Source organism: Ambystoma mexicanum, chromosome 5q (assembly GCF_040938575.1).
Source record: "Ambystoma mexicanum isolate Mex_15411 chromosome 5q, UKY_AmexF1_1, whole genome shotgun sequence".
NCBI classification, from domain to species: Eukaryota; Metazoa; Chordata; class Amphibia; order Caudata; family Ambystomatidae; genus Ambystoma; species Ambystoma mexicanum.
In genome coordinates, this window is record NC_090933.1 from 572,381,486 (window position 1) to 572,406,234 (window position 24,749).

Here is a 24,749-nt window from a genome sequence, read left to right on the forward strand (position 1 = left end):
ACAAGCTGCCTCAATGATCCTGCACACTATGGTGGTGCATATAGTAGCTATTCACCGGAGCAGTCAAGGGTGACAGAAGCGTGACTTTAGCAATCCGAATGTGCGCTCCACTATGGCCGTGGTTGCAATATGGGCTGCGTTGTATCTTACCTGGGTGGTGTGGTGGGGTTCCGTATTGGCGTCATCATGAAGGTGCTCAGAGGGTAGGCACTGTCCCCTGGGGAGGTGATACTGGTTGTCATTAGTTGGATTTGTCTATTTATCTGTGTGTGACATGCATGCATGTGCACAGGCTTTTGTACTCACCAATGAACCATGTGTCGCCATGCCTCCCAGCTTCCAGGTCCCGGTTTAGGGGTGACATTGTGAACATGAAACTATCATGGGTGGACCCTGGATAGTTGGCATAGACAGAGCTAATGATTCTCTTGCCATCGCATATGACCTGTCTGTTGATGGAAGGCCAGTGCTTGCAATTGTGATAGATGTGCTCGGTGGCCCTAGGTGAACGTAGGGCCACATGGGTGCAATCAATGGCACCAAGCACTTTGGGGAAGTGTGCCACCCTGTAAAAGTCCTGGCCCACGGCTTGCCTTTCTGCTGCTGTTCTGGGCATGTATATGTGCCTGCGGACTGAGGGGCATGCAGTCATGATTGTCAACACCTGGTATAGGCAGCGTGACTGCGCGGGCTGTGAGACGCCTCCAACTATGGCAGTTGTCTACTGAAATGACCCAGTGGGCAAAACATACAGTACATTGAGCACATTTTCCAAGGGACTCAGTGCTTGGGAGCACAGGGTGGGTGATGTGAGGTCATCCTCCCACTCAGTGACCAGGTCTAGGATGATATGAGGTGGAAACCTATACCTGCCATAGGCCTGGTCATCAGGCATCCCAAAAAGGCTGGTCCTAGGTAAAACAATGTGGGGCCTGGCTATCCTCCTCCTCTTTCTGCAGTGTCTCACAATCACTGCTGTGAGGAATGGTACATTCATCGTAGCTATATATGTGTGTTTTTTGTTTGTGTGCACTTTTAAGCATTGGCTTTAGTGTGTGGGGTCACTTCCACCTGCTTTTGCATGGAGTACATGTTTCCGGGTTTGCATGTCTTTTGCTGCATGCCGGTGAGCCCTGTTCGATTCCTTGAATACATGTTGTTAGCGTGCATGTGGGCATTGCGAGGATTTTACTGCGGTGCTTCCCCCGTAACGCCCACATTTTCGTGTTTTGTTCCCCATTCAACGTGTTCCGCTCCCTTTTTAGGAGTGTGCGCTGGATGGTGTGTGCCTTCGCTGGCTGTATCGCGCAAGGCGTTTGTGGTGTCGCAGTGAGGTGTTGGACCCGCACGGATTAAACACAGGTCTCAGGTAAGCGACGCGCAATGTGTTCCATAAATACGTAAACGGGTGCTTGCACGTGAAAACATGTGCAAGCACCTGTTCTTTGGCCCACAATTTTTCCATGAATTACCCTGCAGGTATGTGTGTGTTGCCGCAGAACCTTTTATACAAAGAGCACCACAGCTGCAGATATAACATACAGAATGAAGAGAATGAGCAATCCCAATGGTTCCAATTAGCTTTCCATTTTATAGCAGAAAACAAATACGACATTACTAACCCCTCAATACTTTACACATACTGCACTGCAAAACTTGACAGTAACCAAATGTCTTCACGTGATGTCACTAATAACTATTCCCACTACCAAAACCACTCCAACAGCTTAATTTGTATGAGAGCATTATAATCAAACAGTACACCCATTTCAAGCGATAATACGCCTTCACCCAAAAACAGCAAAGTTGCCTCACTCTGAATTATTGAAAGGAATTTGTAGCAAAGTAGTTTATTTGCAATTAGATCTCAAAGAAAATGTAGACACTCTAGGAGTGCAATGGCCAATAGATCAATTTTTGATAATCCTAGTGAATGCTGTACCTACAAAAGACAAAAAAATGTGACAGAAACTAGTAGACTTAAACACAGTTAGAGAAGCCCTACAATATCTTAAAGACAGCAATGAATACTACAAATAAATAAACATTGAAGAAAACCTGAGAGAAACCACCATAATAATTCATGATTCATCATCAACTAGCCAATTTGAACGTTTAGATCCTACTACAACCTTAAGTATTTTAGACCAATATACAATTGACCCACTGCACTCCAAAGACAGCAGAGTAGATGCACTAGAAACATATCAAATGCGACAAGTCATAGGATCTCCAATCAGCATATGGGAAAAAAGTGTAGAAGCACAAGTCGTTCCTCTACTGTTTCCTACAGAAAAAAGGTGGAAGGTCTGATGAAATATGCACACAAATAACAGCATCAGAATACCGCTCTTTATGAATGTATTCTGAAGACCCCAGATTCAGACAAAACGTTGAATACATATTCCAACTTCTAATTGAAAGTGAATGAGCAACTCTATGTCACAGAGTTGCACACACATTCAAAACAGATTCCAATTTTTTTCCGAACATGTCTGCTACAATGATTCTTCAAAAGGTGCACGAGAAAGATGAAGTTTCACAGTCAAGTATTATAAGTCTCTTGGCAAACATGCATGGTACGAAAGAATACTGATTCCGACGTCATGCAGATGTACACTGTATACTACACAACCTTGGCCCACCCACATGGTTGTCACTTTAAGATGCGCAGAGTATGCATTGGAAGACTTGCACGATTTCCTATGCATAGCAAACAAAAACAAAGTAGGGATATACATGAGAACACCAGGATAACTTTGCTCTCTGGCCCTGTAAATTTATCAAGGTACTTCCATCATCGCTTTATTGCCATGCTGCACTTCATTTGTAATAAAAGAATTCCTCCCCTCGGAGAAGTGGTACGCTTCTTTTAGAGAACAGAATATCAAGCCGAAGGAGCACCACACATCCACATGCTTTTGTGGATTAAAGATGCTCCTAAATTTGGTCATGACAGTGATGCCCCTGTTTTGCATTTCATTCACACATATGTCGCTTGCGAAATTCCTTCAAAAAGTAAATATAGTGACCTACATGCACACATTTAGCAGTTTCAAAGATGCAAGTGTGGCAAGGGTTGTCAACACCAAAATAAAAACAAAGGCAAATACTACACCAAATGCCCCTTTGGTTTCCCTAAACCAGTTTCAGATAAAGGACAAGTAAACAGCTTTATGTCTTCTGTTAGACAAAGTGTGAAAGGCAAATCCCCTAAGAACCGAAGCATCAAAGTACATCAATGATTACAATGCGTTCATTGCCCTCCTATGGTATGCCAACCAAGATGTGCAGTACATTGCAGACAATTCCACTGCAGTTGCACAATATGTCACAGCCTACTTACCAAAGCTAAGAAAACAGAGCTGAAAGACCTCTGGGATAACATATAATCTTACAAAACACTGTCACAAAAATTGTACAGCTTTGGCATAAAAATGCTCTTCCATAGAGAATATGTCTGCTATGAAGCCACAGACCGTTTAACCGGCACAGCCTTGTATGGGAAATCTGAAAAAATAGTCTTGCTAAGCCTAGGTCTTGCTGCATCCAGAAAAAGAGTTCTGAAACTGAACCAAGACAAAGAAACAAAAGCCAAAAATGACCCCAACACCCAGGACATTTTTAAAAACAATTTATTGAACACATACAACCTAAAGAGGAGTACTGATTTGTAAACCATGTGCATGTACCACATAGCCCAAAACTTCCCATACACAAATAATATTAAACCAGATGAGAAAAAAGGTAAATACATAGTCAAAAGTTGTGATGGGGTACCGGGGTTAAACTTACCAAACACAGCCTAATTAATTATATTAATCTATCATTGAATACTCCTCAACATAGAGTACTGTACTACATGTCCCTACTGCAACTTTTTAAACCATAGAGAAAAGATGTTTTGGACACCCATGTCTCCTATGAAGATGCTTTCAATGCAAGTGAAATCACTATACCAGATATAAACTTTACACAGTAAAAAACCATTTGGACAATGAACGCCAACAAGAAGAAGAACTTCAAGCACAACTAAATGTAAACACTGCTGAGAGCAGTCAACCTTCTCTTACAGGAAGCCAAGAACCACTTGGTTCTGCAGTTAGATACCAGTTGCCGCCTTCTAACTGTTTATCGATTTCCTCTCTTTAGCAGTATTTGTTTATGTGTTTGCTTGCTGTTGATGTTTTCTAAGTACTGTGGTATTGCACACTAATATTGAAGGATTATGGGGGGAGTTAGATACCTGTTTGTGTATTCTAACTGTTGGTAGTTTGACAGTTGTTGATGGCATGTTTGTAGCACTGTGATTTCTGAAGGTTGATTTTGGCAGTCTGACCGCTGGAAGTAATATTGTGGTGCTGCGGTTGCAGTGAGATACCACTTGGTGTATGCTGGTTGTTTATACTTAATACGTTTTTAAGGGTTTCCTCAGAAGAACTGTTTGCTGGTGGATTTCAAATTGTGTAGTAATGGAAAGTAATATTGTAGTATTGTGGTTACAGTTAGATTCCAGTTGGTGTATTCTTACTGTTTACAGTTTCTCAGTTTTGCAGGGTATGTCTTCAGGCATGTTAATTATTGCTGGTGGGTTTAAAGTTTTCAATCTTGTGAAGTGCTTTTGCAGCACTATGGGTGTAGTTACATGTAATTGTGTATTTCCTGCATTGGTATGGGGATTGTTAGACAGCTGTTGCCTTATTCTACCAGTTGGTGGTTTCAAAGGTTATTGAGGACAGTTTGTAGATGCTCAAACTCAGATCAGTGAGTACATTTTGGTTTAAGAGTATTAAGTAGACATTGCAAGATTTGCTGGTAATCTGTAATGGAAGTATCATTGCATTCAAACCACCCACATTTCTTTTTAATGTATGCAGTATAGTGACCTGCAGTGATTATGGCACCCGTGTTGTAGATTATGCCTACCGTTGAGAAGGTTTTCTTGCCAAGTGATACTTGCCCATGTGTGAAGCTAGTAAGCTGGCAGTTGTTTTTGGTACCATCGGCTTTGTATCGTAAAAGCATCGCTATTACGTATTGGCTGTGTGATTGTATCTTTAAGGTGGCTTTATTGTTGGAATTGCATAGCAGGCTATGGGTTGCATTTTGTATGAGCTGCTGAAATGGAATGGATTCAAAGTTAGGTATAGATAGATAAACAAAGCGCTTGTTAGGGACGTGTTCCTGAACTACATGGCTGCAGAGAGTGCATGTATTTTTCCACATGTATGAAATCTGGAAGATTTTATTTATAGGTATGTCTCTGCTTCCCAGTACTTGCAGTAAGTACATTAGAAATTCTTGTGCATCTTCTTTTGTGTTTATAGTGAATCTCACCATTCCCACATAGTAGTCCAATTCCTGCCTTATTCCTGAGACACTGTAAGTGTTGTCAGGATTGTTTGTTGCATTTCTGTGAAGGAGTAGCATTTGCATACACAACTTGTTCGCGCCCTTTGAGTAAATGCTTTCAACAATTGGTGGCAATTGGGATAGAACATTGATTGCTACATTTGCATAGCTATTTACACCAGTTGTTTTGTAAAATTTGAATGAACCAGTCAGTTCTGTGTCTGACTCATTTGATGGAAGTCCACATGGTTTCTTTGAAGAGGTAGTTAACTTTGTTTGTGCAGTTGGGTATGCATTTACCTTTTCAGTACATCCTTAGGTGGTTGTGGTAATTGATAGAGTACCAGCCACTTTCAATTTCTTTGGTGTTACTGTTGGGAGATCCTGTATAAGTTGTGTTTGCACAAGTTTTCTTTTACAAAGTTTGCCTTTTTGAGGAACAGGGTACATTTTGAGATGGGGTGTATAGATTGTACATAGTCTGTTGTATTTTACGATGCAAGGAATGTCAGCCTTAACTTTACTTGAATCAAAATTGACTAGACATAGTCCTTCAATTGTGCATAGATGTGCTACGTAACTCATGCCTACTTTAAAGACTGTGCTGCCAATGTCAATCAATGCTTGATCTAGGGTTAGACCTTGCGATTTATGAATAGTGATTGCTTATGCTAGAGACAGAGAAAACTGTTCTCTGCGTACATATATTGTACCTGATAATGTATATCATGTATCCTACTGTATTGGAATCTGTCCATTGTACTGCTTATTTCATATGGTGTAACCAAGCTTAAAGTATGCTTGCATCTGTTGTGCCCAGTTACCTAAGAGTTTGGCGCACATTACCAAATAAATAAACACACAAACAACAGACATGTCTTTGAAAAGAATGAATCAGGCTGTTGAGAGTCCTAAATTTTTAACTTCTGAAAGTTTGTCAAAGTGAATATTGACAAACTGAATGATGTTGTCACCTGGGTATGTCTTAAAGCCAACAACTGTACCAAGTGCTGCATTAACTAAACCTTGCTCCATGTCAAGGTTACACTTTAGCATTACTCTACAGTTTAAATACAATGTTAACATTTTCTCCAAACCATCTGTGTTGGAGATAGAGTTTTCTAAGGTATTTAGTCATGATGTGGCTTGTTGACACATAGGTAGTGCCATACTGTGCACATCCAGTTTATCTGTAGAATAAATTTGCACTAGTGGTTGCATTTCTTTTTTTCAACATTATTTCATTGAATTGTGCACAGCTTGCTAGGGTTGTCATTAAGGACATTCAGTTTACATTTTTGTATGCTAATTGTTCCATGACATCAGTAGCACATGTGTTATGCCCATATAGCTCATAGATGCGTCTGCTATTAAAGGTAGACTGTGCTTCCTTAGAAAGCACACCAATCCAAATGCTTTTCAAAATATTGGCATATGTGTGGTCTGCAGACTGACACATGTTTTCAGTTAGTTCTCTGTATTGGAAATGTGGCCAGAGATTTACAATTCCAATGCTGACAAGTGTTTTACGGCACAGTTTGTGTCCGAAGGAATTTAAAATGGTTCACCTTTCACTGTTGTTAATTGAAGATCTCCGAAAACAATAACATGTTTTTCTCCAAAGAGTTTGTTGTACTCTGTTTTAAGGACCTCTTGAAATCCGAGGTGAATCAAAGCCAACATTAGTTTGGAGACCATGCTCACCTCATCTATCAGGAGCATTTTAATTTGTTTCAAAACTCTGCCTAGCTCCATTGCAGCTTCTGCTGAAAGTTTGTAGTAGTCTAATTTGTTGTGGTGTTCTACTGGAAGGACTAGCAATCGGTGTAAAATAACACCACCTATGTTGTAGGCAGCTAAACCAATGGGGGCAGTTACACCAGCTGAAAGCTTTTTGTTTGTCAATTGTTGGAGGAACTTGCTGATGATTTTGATTAAGAATGTTTTGCCTGAACCAGCTTGACCACTTATATATAGCAGTACAGGTTTACAGTTTTGGCAGGTACCAGTTTTATTTTCGTGCTGCACACCACATTCAATGTATTTAGTTACTTCTAGGAAAATGATATGCTGCTCATTGTTTAGTTGTGATGTCACTAGCACAAAATTTTCTGCAGATTGCTTATAATGATACATGCTGTTTTCTACTTCAGTCATGGCTAATTCTGCCTCATTTGCTCTGAGTGGCTGAGTATTATGCTGTGGTGGTTGTGGGCAGGCCCTAGACTCTTGGGTGTATGGCCTATGGCCCACGGCCTCTGGCCATGCACCCAAGAGTCTAGGGCCTAGCCTCAACCACCGCAGCATAATACGGCCATGCACCTAAAAATATGCCCAGTTGTCACACCGCACATACATAATGCAGCCGCTGATGCCCTATCCACTTCAGTTCACATACTACTACACTACTGGCACCTATTGCACGGACTCTTGTTGGGGGAGACGTGTTCTATTCCACTGCCTCACCGTTCACGCACAGAATAGATCCTGTGTATGCCAAAGGGGCGAGATGCTTTCTCACTCTGTCTGATTATTCACACTAACTAGCAGCAGTAAATGAATGAATATCCAAGCCTGTATCACTGCCTAGAGTATCTATTTTGTGTCACACCTGGCACCATCTTTTCACTAAACCCAGAAAGTATCTCTAAAATCGGAACTCTCACCCTACCCAGTGACTTACTTGTAATTACAGTCCAGGCCACCTACACCTCCTGCCAGCTCCGCACAGACCCTGTTCTCATGGAAGTCCAGCCAGTCATTGTTACAACATTTAGTAACATCCTAGGACAGGTGAGCTAACTGCACTGTGTGAGACCGGAGCAGGCCATAGCTCGTATGCCCATCCATCTCTAAAAACCTGCCTGCGCACTCCCGATGCCCATCTTGCCAGGCCACAGTCCACCAGGCCCATGCCCCTCTGGTCTTTGATACAGATGCACGTCTGACACCTTGCAGTGACCAGATGGGGCCACCCACCATAGCCCTAATCGTATACACTAATATATCCTCCTTAGACCTAACACATATCTACCCATATCATGAGGTAGCAGGTAGATCAAAGACCATGGGGCAGGTACTCGGGTCTTGAACACTGTGTTTTATGCACCTCTGAGAACAGGGTAGAAATGTTGACATATCTGCCAATGGGTTCTGAAAGTGTCCTCCATTCATGCTAGAATTGTATGCTTGCCATTTGTCTCATGCCATCAGCTCCTGTTGTCTTAGCTTACATAGATAGAAATGTACCGCTCCACTGACCCGACCTTCAACCACGGAGAGGAGCCCAGCAGACCCACATGTGCCCAGAGCGAAGGGGGGAAACGTCCAATTAGCATCTGACCTCCCTTATGTGATTGAGTATGTCAGGCCCTTACCCCAATCAACTGCCAAGATTTGTACCCTATTTGAAACATCATAGCTGATGATGTGTGTCCTTTTAAGGTGCTGCCCGTGTATTGTTTGGCAGAGCACTCTTGGGCAGCAGCGTCCTCTGCTTGCATTATATTATATACATTTGTTTTACTTGCAATTATTCTCTTGGTCTCATTACCTAGCGCGGTGTGTCCATTATTTGGTCTCAGTTATATGTGCATTATTGGGTGTAAACCTTCATTTGGTGACCCCTCTTGGGTGATATTCCCTGAGATACCCCGTACCTGCGGCGAGATCCAGGGCTTCCCTGGTATGGCCGCCCCCACCTTTGGATGACCAGTCCCCAAATAAAACGTGTACGCAGAAGAAAAGGTTCTGTGGGTCCCGGCTTTGTGAATGCCCAAATGCTCGCCTGAGCCGGGTGTGGTCATGAAGGGGAGGCCTAGGCATTTTGGATAGACCGCGAACAGAGGCTCTTGGAAGAACACGGGCACGTGAGTATTAATTGCAAGTGAAAATAATTGAGGGAAAGTGGGGGGTTTTTTAAGGAGCACAAACGGGAAGGGAACACACATAATTAGAGTATGAGTGAGTAGGATGAGTGTATGAAAACAAGTGCTTCTTTTTTATGGCAATTCTTTTTATATACGGAAGGACAAGTTGAAAAATAGAGGAGAAATGGGAACCTAGTTCTGAAAGGGGGTAGAAGGCGGCGCTGCAATGCACTGTCCTGACCAGTGCGGATATTAAGTGGAAAAAAGTGGAATGAAAGTAGGAGCCTCGTATAATTAGTGGGCTCAGAAACAAGCAGTGGCTGTTATTTTAGCTTGTTATCTTAGTTTATTATTTTAGTGTTTGAGGTAGGCCCAGGAGAGGGTGAGGTGATGTGAATGATAGAGTGAGTGAAGGAGGGGTGATGCTCTAATCAGGGGGGGCTTGGGGTAAAAGTGGAATATATTAAGATGTATGTTTTTTGTTCTATGTTGTTAGCTCATTTGTCAGTTTGTGGTGTACAATGTTCAATGGTTCATGTTTTATGTGACTGTCAAAGTCATGTTTTGAAGTAAGAACATATAAGATTGTTGTTGTTGTTTCAAAGATTAAGAGTTAGAGGTGACAGTGAAAAAGGGGCAAAAAAGAGAGGCCCATTGTTGAACGTGGGGATGGATACCCCACTCTCACACATTTGTAGACACCTCCCCTTGTATAGTGACTGAATAAAGAAGTATCACAGTCAGTGGATAGTTGAAACAAAGGGGGAAGGATCACCCTATTCCTGACCTCAAGAAGGGTCTTTTGATAAGGGAATATTGGACCATGTAGCAACTTAACTAATGGCAATGTATAAGGGAAAGCAGCTTCAAAACAGACGGGAAGTGTTAGAATTGTGGAAGATGTTTAAGTAGATGCCAGTCGTGCATAGCACAGGAAAGGTAGGGGAGGCAGCTGTAGAGACGAAGGAAAGCGAGAAGAAAGAGGGGAATGGGAAGGATGAACCCAATAAACTATACCTGCTCTTCACAAGATCCGCATAGGGATACTCCGACCAAGCCTATGTGCCAAGGGGAAGCATGACGGCAACACCTGGCATGGCCGCTCCACCTCCGTATGTCCCCTCCACTCTGATACCCATGGCCACCCCCAGGGAACATCCAATAGAGATCTTGAAGTGGCATTAACATCGAATCAGACAGAATTGGGCCAGTTAAAAGCAATATGTGAGACGACCCAGCAATCTGGGGGAGGGCTCCCACCACCAACACCCTTAAAAAGTTCCTCTCTCCTACCAGAAGATGAATGGAAATCAGGGGACTTCCTCTTTATGGTGTATAGTGCCCCCATATGGGCAGTAGGTGTAGAAAGAGAGGGGGAGATATAAAGTGTAGGACATGATACAATAGCTTCTGTGAGGGATGAGGAGTGTTGGAGTGATTTTGATGAATCCGATGAAGGGGCTGTGGGGTGAATACGGAAGGTACAATGGGTCTCTCTCCGGGTGACTGAGGAAGAAGAGGGATGGGAACACAGGGGAAAAGTAAGATCAAAATTGCAAACACCCCTCGTCCATAAGGGAGAAGGAAGGCCTCATTATGTGCCATGGGCGATGATGGATAAAAACAACCCCCTTAAGTCCCTCCCCCCACTCACGGTGGGCGCAGGAAAATGTATCTATGCTTTTGAAAAGAATATCACGGGAGAACCTCTGGCCATAGGGGACATTAAAAGCCTGTTAGTATCCACAGTGGGGGGTGAAGCAGACTCAGTGTGGTTGAAGGCAGTATTCCCAGGTGTCATCACAGGGAATGATATACATGATGGGGCATCCTTTAACAATGTCCGTGCACAAGTTTGGGATGCACTGCAGAGGAGTTTCCCCGACACCCCTGATTTACACTCTGTAATGCAATGAACTATGAGGGACGAGGAAGATGCTGTGCAGTTTATTCTTCATGTGCAGGAGATGTGGCGGGCAGTGATGGCAGATCTTGGGACCAATCCATCTCCCTATTCCACTTTATCATTAAAAGAGGACTCCCGAAGGAAGTACAGAAGGCATTTTATAAAATAGCTGAGTTAGAAGCCAAAGGGTAGCCAGAGATTCCGAGCATCATAATACACCATTGCAGGAGGATCAAAGGAAGGGAAAAAGAAATAGCCCAGAGGAGACTAGCAGAAGAAGCAAATCTTGTACAGAGCAAGTTAGTGAAGGTCGCAACAGTAACCGCAGTGCTGCCCTCAAAGCAGCAGGGAGAAGGGGAAGTGTCAGTTGCCATACAAGCTACGATGGCTGCAGCATGGGCAGACAGCGGTCAGGAACAGTGGGTTGGAGATGAACAGTATATGGGACCCCAATGGCAAGGAACACCCGCAAGAGGAAGAGGTGGAGCAGGAAGCTATGGAGGGCAAGGACCAAAGGGGGTGGACCCGGACCCTGTTGGTTGTGCGGGGGTTGGGTCCATTTTGCAAGGGAATGCCCCATTCGGCCAGTGGCCAATTATCAGAATAACCACAGATTTTGCAATGAAAAGCAATAGGGGCATGCAAACCCAGGGAACCCATGTGGACTGCCCATCGGAAGCTGTGAACAAGGCGAGCAGCCAGATTGTAGACCCATCCTCAAACACCCCCAGTACTGCATGCAGTCCTGCCCAACCCACCAAAATCAAATGACACACATATACACAAACCCATTCATCACACCGGCTAAAAGCACACCCGCACCTTATAAGGGAACATGTGTGCTTAGCGAAAATGTTTTCTCTTGCCTTGGAACAGACACCCACTCAGACTAGGACAGCCCACAGAGAGCACTTGCGTGTCTAGTCCTATCAACTACCTTACGCCCAGACCAGGAACCACTGGTGGGGGCAGATATAGGGAATAAACAGTTCCGGGGCAGAGAAATCGTGTCTATGTGAAGGTGATTTCCCGCTATCTGGAAAAATCTTGAGACAAAAGGATTCTCTGGGGCCGTGGTCATGGTTCCTTACGGAGAAGATTTGGATGTTAGGATAGTGCGGAAAAACAGTTCAAGCACCCATACTTTACCATGAAAATTCCCCTGTAAACTTATTGGGATAAGATTTACTCTGTAAGTTGAATATGACCATAGTTTCACTGACAGGGGTATAGTGTCATCCACCCGTGGTATTTGCCCACTCCGAGCTATTCTACTAATACAAACGATAGCTAATGAAACAGCCATACGAGGCATACCAACCAATGCAGATATGTCTATCTATGGCATACAAGTGTTATCAAGAGTAGTGCCAGAAATTACACAGAAGGAATGGACAGTAGCCTCTGATTTTGTTTTCCGCCCAGTAGCCAACCCCCAGATATTGCCATGTAATGTTCTCTCACTTGATCTGCAAAGCGTATTGTAGCAATTGGCATGGGCACACATGGGTGTGGGTGGCGGACAGTGTTGTGCATTGACCCAAATATACTGTTGCGTGAATTAACTGATGAAGAGCTGTTCACTGACAGTGACACTGATGGGGATATCATAATGGAAATATGTATGCCCGGTTATATAATGGTACAAAACAAACGAGTGACCACCATCAGTGCCCCACCATCTTTTTGCAATGTGGACCTGCATTAGGTTCCGCCATATTTGTGGACCCTGAACAACCATGATGTAGGGTTATTAAGAGAAGGGGCCCATTAAAAATCAAACTCAAACCAGGCACAGTGCTGCCTAGGGTAAAACAGTATCCGCTGTTAAGGGAGATGGAGGAGGGAATAAAAGAGACAATGCATGCATTTCTGCAACAAGACATCATTGTCCCGTCCAATTCTCCATGTAATACCGCAGTGTACCCCATTAAGAAAGCAAAAGGGGGGTCGTGGCGTATGGTCCAAGACCTCCGCTCTCTTAACAATATTGTCCAAAAGGAGTTCCCTCTCATCCCAAATCTGGCATCCATTTTGTGCAGCATTCCAAAACAGGCCACGCATTTCACTGTGGCAGACCTGAAAAATGCCTTTTTCTCAGTGCCCCTCGTCCCAGATTCCCAGTACCTCACAGCCTTTACTCTAGGGATGGGAAAAAGTATGAACATCGCTGATTGCCCCAGGGGTACTGCGAAAGCCCAAGTATTTTTAGCAGAATATTGCACAAAGACCTCTGCAATATTGATGTTCAGAGTACCATAATTCAAAAAGTTGATGACTTATTGGTATGCAGTGAGGGAGAGGAAGCATGCCATAAGGACTCCATTGCCCTGCTCAAATAGCTGGCCCAAAAGGGTTATAAAGTAGACAAAAATAAACTCCAGTACTGTTTGATCAAGGTCCTGTACTTGGGCCAACTGATTTCAAAAGATGGAAAAAGGATAATGCATGATAGTGCGGTGACAGTGCACACCACAGCCATACCCCGTGCGGTTAAGGACATGCAGAAGTTTCTCTGGAATCTGCAACTATTATAGGGCATGGATATTGGATTATGCCGCCTACACACGACCCCTATTGCAAAGTTTCAAAGAAGCCCAGAAGAACAAAACACCGATTACATGGACCCCAGGATGCACAATGCCTTCATGACACTAAAATAACTGATCTGCAAAGCTCCCATCTTGGTCACGCCAGATTATGAATGGGAATTATTCCTGTTCTCACATTAAACGGCCCATTAATGACAGCAGTGTTAACACAGAAAACATCCTTGGGCCACAAGCCACTAGCCTATTACAGTGGGACTTTTGATTCAGTAATGAAGGGGCACTTCACTTGTGAACAAGCTATTGCAGCCGCTGCCTTCGCTATTGAGAAAAGCTCAACAAATATGATGGAATGTTCCATCACATTGTTCGTTGAACCCTCTCTGTTTGCCATACTAGAACAATCAAAATCCATGCTCAGCACACAGAGAGCACCAGCCTATGAGATAATCATTTTAAGCCCAAATGTTCACATAATACAATGTAAAGCAGTAAACCCAGCCACGTTCCTCACAGCGCCATGCACAGTAGAGGATATACAAAATCATGATTGTGCAACTTATGAGGGAGAAGGGGACGACATTCCCAAAGCTAATGAAAATTTCTTTGTAGATGGATCAGCATCTATCTGTCCAGAAACGGGTGAAAAACATGTGGGTGCAGCAGTAGTGAGACTGCAGGAGGGGGAGTATGAGATTCTGGTACAAAAGTGCATACCAATGTACTATTCAGCACAAGCAGCTCGATTAGTAGCACTTATTGAAGCACTACATGCTGCAAAGGGGTGTGCAGTAACAATATCCTCTGATTCAGCATATGTTACCACCACCGTATATGCAGGGTTGTCCTGCTGCAGAAGGAGGGGGTTCAGAAGGGCTGATGGGTCCCCTGTACAACATGCAGAGTTACTAAATGAACTATTAAAGACACTCGCTGAGCCATCAGTACTGGCCCTGGTAAAATGCCAAGCCAACACCAACAATAGTGATGAAATATCACTGGGAAACGGCTGATACCACTGCAAAACTGGTAGCATATTTCCAAAAACAAGTGAACACAGAATACATGTTAAAAGGTAAAACAGAGGATCCCAAAGGAGAAGGATATAATGCACTGCCAATTGCGCAAATAATTGAACTGCAGAGAAAAGCACCACCTGTATAACAGGAACTATGGACCAAACAAGGGTGCACACAGTTGCCCACGGAACGCCTATGGAGACACGACACGACAAGGAAGGTAGTGATTCCAATAGAGCTGTTGCAGGTAGCATTCGAACAACTGTACTTCCCATCCCTCAATTCGGAAGAGCACATAGCTGCAGATGTCCAGGAGGATTGGTTTGTCCCAAACCTCCAGTAGTATCTTACTAAAATGGTCATTGAATGAGTCAAATTTCAAACATTAAACTCAGGGATGACTCTCAGAACATTGCGAGGGACACTGCCTCGTCCCATCGGACCCTTCCGTGAGCTGCATTTTGATTATGCTGACATGGGAGAGAGGTGTAATGGAGAAAGATTCTTGATAGTGGTGGTCTGTTACTTTTCCCGTTGGATGGTGGCAGGGCCCTACACCCACCCAGATGTGACACAGACATAAAGTGTGCAGCAATGTTTTTAGTGAGAGCAGTGTTCCCACTTTGGGGAATATGTGATGTCATAAGATCCGACAATGGACCACATTTTGTAAATGACCTATTCAAGGAAGTGACAACATTATTGGGAATAAAGCATACAATGTTTTCCATTTACCACCCGCAAGCGAATGGGACGGTTGAGAAAACCACGTCACACCCTCAAAACAACTGGGACTACTGTTTGGCATTTGCCTTATTCCAGTTGTGCACACAACCTATCAAGTACCACCACTTGTACCCCCATGAGATACTGACTGGTAGATGTATGCAAACGCCAATGTCACCAGTAAGGAGAATGTCAGATGCACACAGAACAGCAACAGTGTTGGGTGAGTAGATCAAAGAGTACCTCACACAGCTCACAAGAGCAGTAATAAGTATTGCAAAACAGATTGCCCCACCATTTATAAGAGAAAGCGAGACAGACACTATCACTGCCACAGCAGACAGCCCATCAAAGCCTTTAATGCCCGGCGAACAAGTGTATGTCTGTAGTTTTGTCAGAAGGGGGAACTCACCAAGGTTCCACGGTCCCTGTGAAGTAGTGTACTACACACCACTAGCGGTGAAGGTGAGGGGATTAAAGTATTGTGTGCATTTATCATATATACGAAAGGCACACGATAGTGTAACCCCAGAGACAGCAAAAGAAAATGGAAGCGAGGCAGCAGTTCCTTAGAGAAAAAATAAGGATATGACATGATGTGATACGTTATCTCCTTCTTCTCTCTGGCTCCCCCATTTCCATGCTTTCTTCAGTTTCTCCACTGCTCTCGTATCTTATTCATCTCAAACTTTATTAACCCCCGTCCCTGTTATGTTCCTCTCTATAGAAGCTACGATGTTGGAGAGAACGCCACTTACAACTGTTAGAACTCAGATAGATAGCAGTAGGAATAAAATAAGTGCCACTAGGTCTTACAGTTATGAATGAGGGTTGCATTTGTCTTCTCTACAATAATGGGAATATATTGGGGGTGTCTTTATGTTTGGATACATAAAAGAAGTGGGTAACTAGTAAGGGAAGGGGGACATTTAATATGGGATGGGGTAAAACTAATATCGGACCACAATGCAGTGCCAAATCTCACTACCCTATACAAGAATCACACAGAAGTAATCCCGCGGCCTGGGTTAGTGGTAAATAATGAAAATGAAAGAGTGATCTATGCACAGAATGATGAATTATCCACTCCAACAATATTTGAGATACCTCAAACTACCTCACAGCCAACCGAGAAACCTACTTCAACTGTTGATAATGTATATATGTTCCCCATTGTTACGCCAAGTGCCCTCCAAAGTTCTCAATACTGGCAGCTTAATATTGACACAAATGTAAATATGAATACAGGTATTTTACCAATCTACCCTCTAAAAACCATTAATACACACAGACCCCCAGCTATTGCACATAGACAGTCCAAAAGGTCATTTGATAGATATCCATTGGTCAATAGAAGGAAAAGACAAGTGCAGCAGCACAAGTATGATGCATATCACGGATTGGGGTTCGACAAGGTAGAAGACCTCTGCCATCCGGACCAGTCTAACAAATGGTACTCTGACATGAGTGCTACTGGGAGACAGGCCACAAATGGTAGCTTCTATGTTTGTTCACTGATACCCCATGCATCAGGAACTCCTAAGTTTTTAGTACCTCAAGTAACCCCCATAGTGGAAGCCCAATGTCTTGTTCATCTTGCTCTATGTAAAATCAGGAGCACCTTCCAGGCACACACAGTAAAACCACATCTGCTACCTCCAGATGAGAAAATATGCAAGAAAAAGCCTGAAGTTGCAATTTGTTTCAAGGAACCAGTTTTCACAAGAAATAAACAGCAAGATGCAACTGTCATGTACAAAGCTGAAGCACTGTGTGGCTTATCGGACGAGAGACTGAACTGGATGGACGACACATGTGCCCAAACCTGGACTCAACATGTTACCAAGCTGACATGGGTCACTGCACTTGAAAAGCCAATAAAGATCCAGCACGAAGAAAAATATGAACTGCGCTTTCACGGGGAAGGAAAAGTACCCATGAGTTCAAACACCCACTGCAACAGAGCCCTTGAAATCCCTGATATGCGAAAAGGAACTGCTGCCCTGATGGACCATTACTGGGTGCGTAGCAAACAGGCATACTTGCACCTCCCGTCATCATGAGGGGGGCTACTGTTCTCTGGCAATGCTGCCAGATACCAGAAAAGCATGTCCAGGGGGCAGGGGTGCCCAACAGAAAGCAACTGGCACGCCAGACAATAAATGAAGCATCTCCCATAAATGACATACTGTCGGAGACAAGCTACAGGATCAAGTATCACGCAAAAAGAAAGCATCCAACTTCCTCTGTAAGGATTTTTCTGACCTCCTGGCACAGATCCCTGATGAATATAAACTTTTCAGTTCAGCAGAGAAATGTTTTGCATCACTGAACCCCAGTATGCAAGCAGGAGCAAACACCAAGTGCATCCAGATCATCCGCTGGGAGCTGATGCAGCTGGCAAATGACAATGAGGAGGGGTTCAACATCATCAAGATAGAACTTAGAGCACTGAGACTAATGACAATGCAAAATAGGTAAGTGCTCAACCTCCTCACAGCTATGGAGGGCGGTGTTTGCCAAAAATCGGGATGCATGTTACACATTTATCCCCTCTTCAGATGCTGATAACGGGGCACTTTCACATGTAATTGCAGCAGTACATGAACTTGGATTAAGAATGCCAAAAGAGGGAGGTTCCCAACTAAGTGACTGGCTCAGCATGGCGGTTGACTGGGTACCATTGTGGCTTGGGAATGCAATGAAACTACTGGTCCCCATCACCATCTTCCTTTTGCTGATCTTCTGTGTGTCTCAGTTAGGAGTTTGATGCTGTGCCAAGGTGATTCCTAGAAGTACGATGATGATGGTGACTATTGGTAACAAAGGTAGTAATTGTAAGATGCCTCATGATACTAGTGAAGCCCAAGTACAAACTGGTGAGACTGATGAGTCTAAATACTGCAGGGTGGCAATATATAATACAGGGTATGTAATAGACAACTACTATCACACTACCATTAACAAACTCCAAGATTGCGAGAATTATAAAGAGGTGTGGTTTGACCCGGATGGGGATGGGGACTGTAGCTGCATGACATGCACTCCTGAGGAATATGCACGACATAGGGAAAGTCTGAGGAACGTGAATAGAGCATGGATGCCTATAATGGTTACTCACGCCTGGGATGAACAGTAAAGAGGGCAGAGGGACGTAAACACATTGAGAGAGGGTATTTGTTACTTTAGTAGTAACGAAAGGGGGTAATGTTGGGGGATATGTGGTCTATTCCACCCCCTCACCATTCCATTCCCATATGGAATAGATCCTATGTATGCCAAAGGGAGGACATGCTTTCTCTCTCTGTCTGATTATTCCCAATATCTAGCAGCAGTAAATTAACAAATATACAAGCCTGCATCAATGCACAGAGACCCCATTTTGCAACACACCTGAAACCATCTTTTCACTAGGCCCAGAAATGATCCCTAAAATCCTGTCTCTCCCCTACTCAGCGCCCTGCTTGCAAAGACAGCCCAGGCCACCTCTGCTTCCTGCGAGCTCCACACAGGCCCTGTTCTCACGGAAGTCCAGCCAATCAGTGTTCAAACATTTAGTATCATCCTAGGACAGATGAGCTCACTGCACTGTGAGAGACCAGAGCCGGCCCCAGCTCATCTGCCCATCCATCTACACAAACCTGCCTGAGTACTCCAGACCCACATCTTGCCAGGCCACAGTCCCCTGGGACCATGCCCCGCTGGTGTTTGATACAGATACCCACTGACCACTCACAGTGACCAGATGGGGACACCCACCATAGCCCTATTCATGTACACCAATATATCCTCCTTAGACCTAACACATGTCTACCCGTATCATGAGGCATCTGTTAGATCAAAGACCATGGGGCAGGCACTCGGGTCTGGAACACTGTGTTTTATGCACCTCTGGGTACAAGGGTTAGAATGTCGACATATCTGCCAATGGGTTCTGAAAGTGCCCCCCATTCATGCTAGAATGTTATGCTGCCATTTGTCTCATGCCATCAGTTCCTGCTGTCTTAGCTTATCTAGATACAAATGTAGTGCTCCACTCACCTGACCTTCAACCATGGAGATTTTTCCAGTAGACCCATATGTGCCCAGAGCAACGTCCAATTAGCATATGACCTCCCCTATGTTGTCGAGTGTGGCATAGTTCTTCCCCCAATGAACAGCCAAGATTTGTACCCTATTTGAAACGTCATAGCTGACAATGTGTTTCCTTTTGATGTGCTGCCTGTGTATTGATTGGCAGAGCGCTCTCGTGCAGCAGTATCCTCTGCTTGCATTTATCTTATATACATTTGTTTTACTTGCAATTATTCTCTTGATCTCATTCCTTAGCGGGGTGTGTCCATTATTTGATCTCAGGGTACGTGCATTGTTGGATATAAACCTTCCCTCTCATACTCCCAAGAAACTCTGGGCAGTCCAATAAGCCAGCTGCCACACACCCGATGCACTTCTCCACACAAACTATTACAGTACTTCAACCAGTGTTCTTGATATTAAACTCTTTGTAGAAAGACATATCATGGAGAAAATTAAATATCACTGCCCCTCATGCACCTGTGCCCCTTCTGCCTGTACAAGTCAACCATCCCCAAAAATTCCCCATCGCCAAAAACATTATGATGAGACCTCAATCCCTTCCTCCCCTAACACCCTACCTGCAGAAAACCCTAATTCCCCTGTATATGGGCCTCATTACGAGTCAGGCGGAATGGGTTAATGGGTGCCGCTAATGGATGCTGTTGTTAGCTTCCTGCACCCATTCCCATTGATTCCCCATTCAGGGAACCCGGACCCGGTTTTGGAGGTCGCCATGCCGCCAATAGCGGCATGGCTACCGCCAAAGGCGCAATGAAGCCTTATGTCTCCATTTCTGCTTCCCCCTCTCTTTCATAATTTCTATATTTTTGTTTATAAATGATGTGATACGTATACTGTTCCTGTATGTGTCTGCGTTTAAAAGACTGTTTGCGAGTCCGCGGACAGCATGACTGTCCGGAATGTCCGCAATTAACCAAAATGGGGGTGTCCTAAGGACACTTAACCTGGTCGTACTGTCCGCAATCAAAATGGAGGTGTCCGTAGAACATATAACCAGTTTGCATGTCCGCAAAGTTGTGACGCACCTTTAATTAGTTTGGGGACTGAGCATAGGCCCTTAACCGTGGACAGGGGCCGGGCCCCCGGACACCAAAAAAACACTTTTTTGAGCAATCCAAGATGTTTTTCAATGAACCTCCCCCCTTGTAGAGGACCCATACTATGCCTCTACCGATCTGGATACTTTTTGGATCTTTATGAGACCTTTTTGGTATTCAAAGTGTCTGTGGACAGAGTGGCTGTTTGCAAAGTGCTCCCCAGCACCCCTGTAAAAGGCCAAACCCCAGAGCTGCTCCTCATTATGCTTTTGGATTTCCATGACAGAGCACAGCTTCTCTTTGAGCATTTCCTGGCATTGGCTGTCATTGCTGTCATTTATGATGCATTACTTCACAGCTATTGCTAATAGCTCACCAGGATGACTGGTGCAGGTTGCTGTTGTGTTCCTGCTTTTCCTGGTTCTTGATAGCTTTCCTGATGGTATCCCTGGCTGCCGCGGCTGCTACTGCCTCCACCTCAGCAGCATCTCCACCCGCTCCACCACCACCACCTTCCCAAGGGTCTGAAGAGGGTAGCAGGAGTGGAGATGCAGAGAGGGATGAAGAGGAAGGTGAGGATGAGATAGTCGAAGTCCCCACTACTGCCAGCCAGTTTGAGTCTTGGGTATGGAGGCTCTTTAACACTCTAGGAAGGGTACCCAAGGCATGTGCAGACAAGGTGCACTGGACTGAATGCAATATTGTGCTCAGTTGTGGCAAACCAGGTTTGTACAGCTATGGGGCCACTTCCATGCGGCGACACCTAAGGTCATTCCACAGGGTGGCCATTCAGAGTGTCGTCCACTTGAATCAAAGTAGTAGGTTGAGTTCCTCTGCAACATCCTCTGTATCGGCTCCTGCCACCACAAGAGACTGCGCATCCCTGAACCAGCCTCGCAGGCAATACGCGAGGCAGTAGACCCTTACCTTTTGAGGGTCACTGTATTGTGCGCGTACTGTGATGCAGTACTCTTCAGGAGAGAGACACTTTGAAGTGCTTTTGAGGCTATGGTCGGGAGCATGAGAAAGTCTGCCATCTACCTAAGTGAGGCCCTGCCATCATCTTCCTCTCTCCACTTGCCCTTTCTTATCCCCATGGTTGGTGCCCCTTCCATACCCTCCCTTCCCTTCTTTTCCTTGTGTGTTGTGGTTAAAAACACACCAAAAAAAGACCCAAAAAAGGCTCTTTTCAGAGCCACCTTTCACAGTTTAAAAAAAGAAGTGCCAATGAAATGCTGCAGGGCCCTGGGTATTTTTAGAAGTCCGCGGACATTAACATTTTTTGGGGTATTGCACTCTCCTCTGGGAGGAAGTGGTGGCTCTGAAAAGAGCCTTTTTGTGGTGTTTCGAAATATTCAATTGGTCAACACCTACTAGAAAAAAGATTGCTATACTTCCAAAAAGGGTTGCAATGCATTTTGTGTATTTCGCAGACAAATCTGATTCCCAGCATCAGTAAGATGGACTCCATCTCCGTGAAAAATGTTTGTGCTACGAAACACAATATTTTCATTGTGAAAAGAGGACATGCCAGCATCTCTCAAAAACGTGCAAACAGCCTTGTTGACATTGCGCCTCGCTTTCTCCATTTGCAGACCAAATGAAGAAGAAGGCAGCCATATTTGTCTCTGCGCAATACGAGAAAAAATTACTCGGGAGTTTGGAAGCATGTCCAATACTTTCCCAAGTCCTTCTTTCACTGCAAACTGCAAGGAGATCTCAGAGACATGTCCTAAACTGTTCCCTCCACAATGTAATAATGTCTGGATGAAGTTGTGTCATCAAAGTGGCACAAAGAGGAACCAAATCCATCCAATTAATTTTGCGCACTTCATGCCAATGCACTTGCACTTGAGGAAATCCAAAATGTGCAGCCACTCCACAGCGCTCTGCATGTACCTCCAACCAATTTATCCAGGAGTCGCCTAAAATCCAGACACTCTGCCTTCTGAAAGACACAGCCATGGCTATCTGCTTGCCTCTCAGGAAACAGACTTTCTGCCAAACTCTCTCCTTACACATCACACTCAGTAAACATTATTGACCAATCCCTTGGCCAGCCTCAAAATCCCTGTATGTAACACGCGCGATCCAAGGACTACCGCGGTGTCCACAGACATATTGTGAAAACTGTGAGAGTGGACCAACACAATTTAAGCAGGGTACTCCATTTCCTTTTTGATGGTGGCTCTGAAAAGAGTATAAAGAAACACCTTTAATTTTGTTATTTATTTTTGTTTTTTCACTTATTTTCCTGCAGATGTCTTCACATTATCCTCTGTAAAACATTCCTTATATTTTCAAATAACATGGCATTTCCCTGTATGGATAAAGACATACCTTGCACCATTTTGCTGGGGAGAGAAAACATTACAATTGTCACATACTACACTAGGTAACATTTCAGAAAAAATAACCTTGACACTTTGAAGAACCACCATCACTGCCTGAACCAATTTTTCAAGAGCACTCAACAAACTAGGAGCACTGATGTATCCCAAATGGACAGCACCCCAATGCAGTTCCACTTTATCTGGTCTGTTCCACATGGAGAAACTCTTACACACTCCAACCACTGCCTACATTTTGGAACCAGTCCCAGTTGAACACACAACCACCACTCCTTCAAAACCAAAATTGGCAGCCATATCTTTAAACATAGCATACATAGCATACATCTCTAACTCATTTACACACAGGTCTCCATCTACCAACATCCTCACTTTGTTCACCTCTGCCATCTTCACTACACAATGCCTCTCTGCCTACAAAAAACATCTTCAACACCTGATTGGCTAATCCCCACAGTCCCCTTTCCATGCCAGGCATGCTAAGAAGCCCTGTATGTGGCACGCTCTGTCCGCAAACTACTGTGGTGTCCACAGACCCCAAAACACAGGGGCAGCCCTTTTTCCCTTTCCACATCACTATCTGCCCACTCTTTCATTGGCTAAATATGAAACACTTGTGTATAGGCGCGATATAAATGCCATATCATATCATATCATACATATACGCATTCACACAACCATTCACCAATCACATCCAAGAACTCTACATCTAACTCTGTCATCACAATTCAGCATTTTAGATGAACTGTTAATTCCTCTGAGTACAAGTCTCCAGTGATTGCAAAGCACCTGCAGATAAAACTACTGTACAAATCTCCAAGATTTGTCCTTTCAGATTCATCCACATCTACATAAATTAATACAAACCACAGGTATGAATATTATGTTTACATTACATTTGCAACTCTTTTATACATGCATAAGAACAGGGTACCTGTCATTGACCCTGGATAATCTGCAAAAAAATAATACTGTAATTTCTCCCATCTCCTATAATCAGGTTCACTTACAAATCTGTCTGCTTTCCAAGTTTTAATTTACCCATATTACTCATTGTAATGTCCAAACTGTTATTCTCTTATTTCCTTCTGTCATTTTCACAACCACTTCCCCCTTATCACACTATTATGAAATTCCTAGATGGCATACCAAACAGGAAACCAGCTTGTATATTACCAAAGCATTGCAAGTACTTAAAATGCATTTATTTAAACAGAGTGTCTGTCACTTGCCATTCTTGCACAACCAAACAAACACATGTGTACATTCAGAACCGTGCTAATAGAAATGTGAATAAATATGTCAAATAACTGAAAGGTTTCCTGCACTCATGTAGCAAGCATCTATGCACAGAAAAATTCCACACCCAAAAGCATTCTCCTTTTCAATCTGTACATCTTTCCAAACGTTTTTCTCACCCTACTACAACTTCCACTAATCCATTTCCACACGAAATAGTGCAACAGCAATACATACACTTTCAAAAGTGCACCTCATAGTACACGCGTATAAATACTCTACTAACCCACTTAGCAATGATTCTGATGCTCGAAAATCCCCATGCATCTACAAAGCTGTGCAATTTAACACATACAGTACCACTACCTGGAAGGAAATCCTTTTGCAAATGTAACTAATCTATTGTTCAAGTGAAATTACTGTGCCATTAACACACATATGTACTAACCTCCTTCTTTCACAATTGCAGTGAAGACCACACTCCTGAAAGCCAATAGCGTCTGGAGTGCAAGACAGAACCCAGAAGAAACCAACTCTTTGCACCCAACAAAGTAAGTGCAACAGTGTTGTAGTGTTCTAACTGTTACTCAAACACTGTGGTAT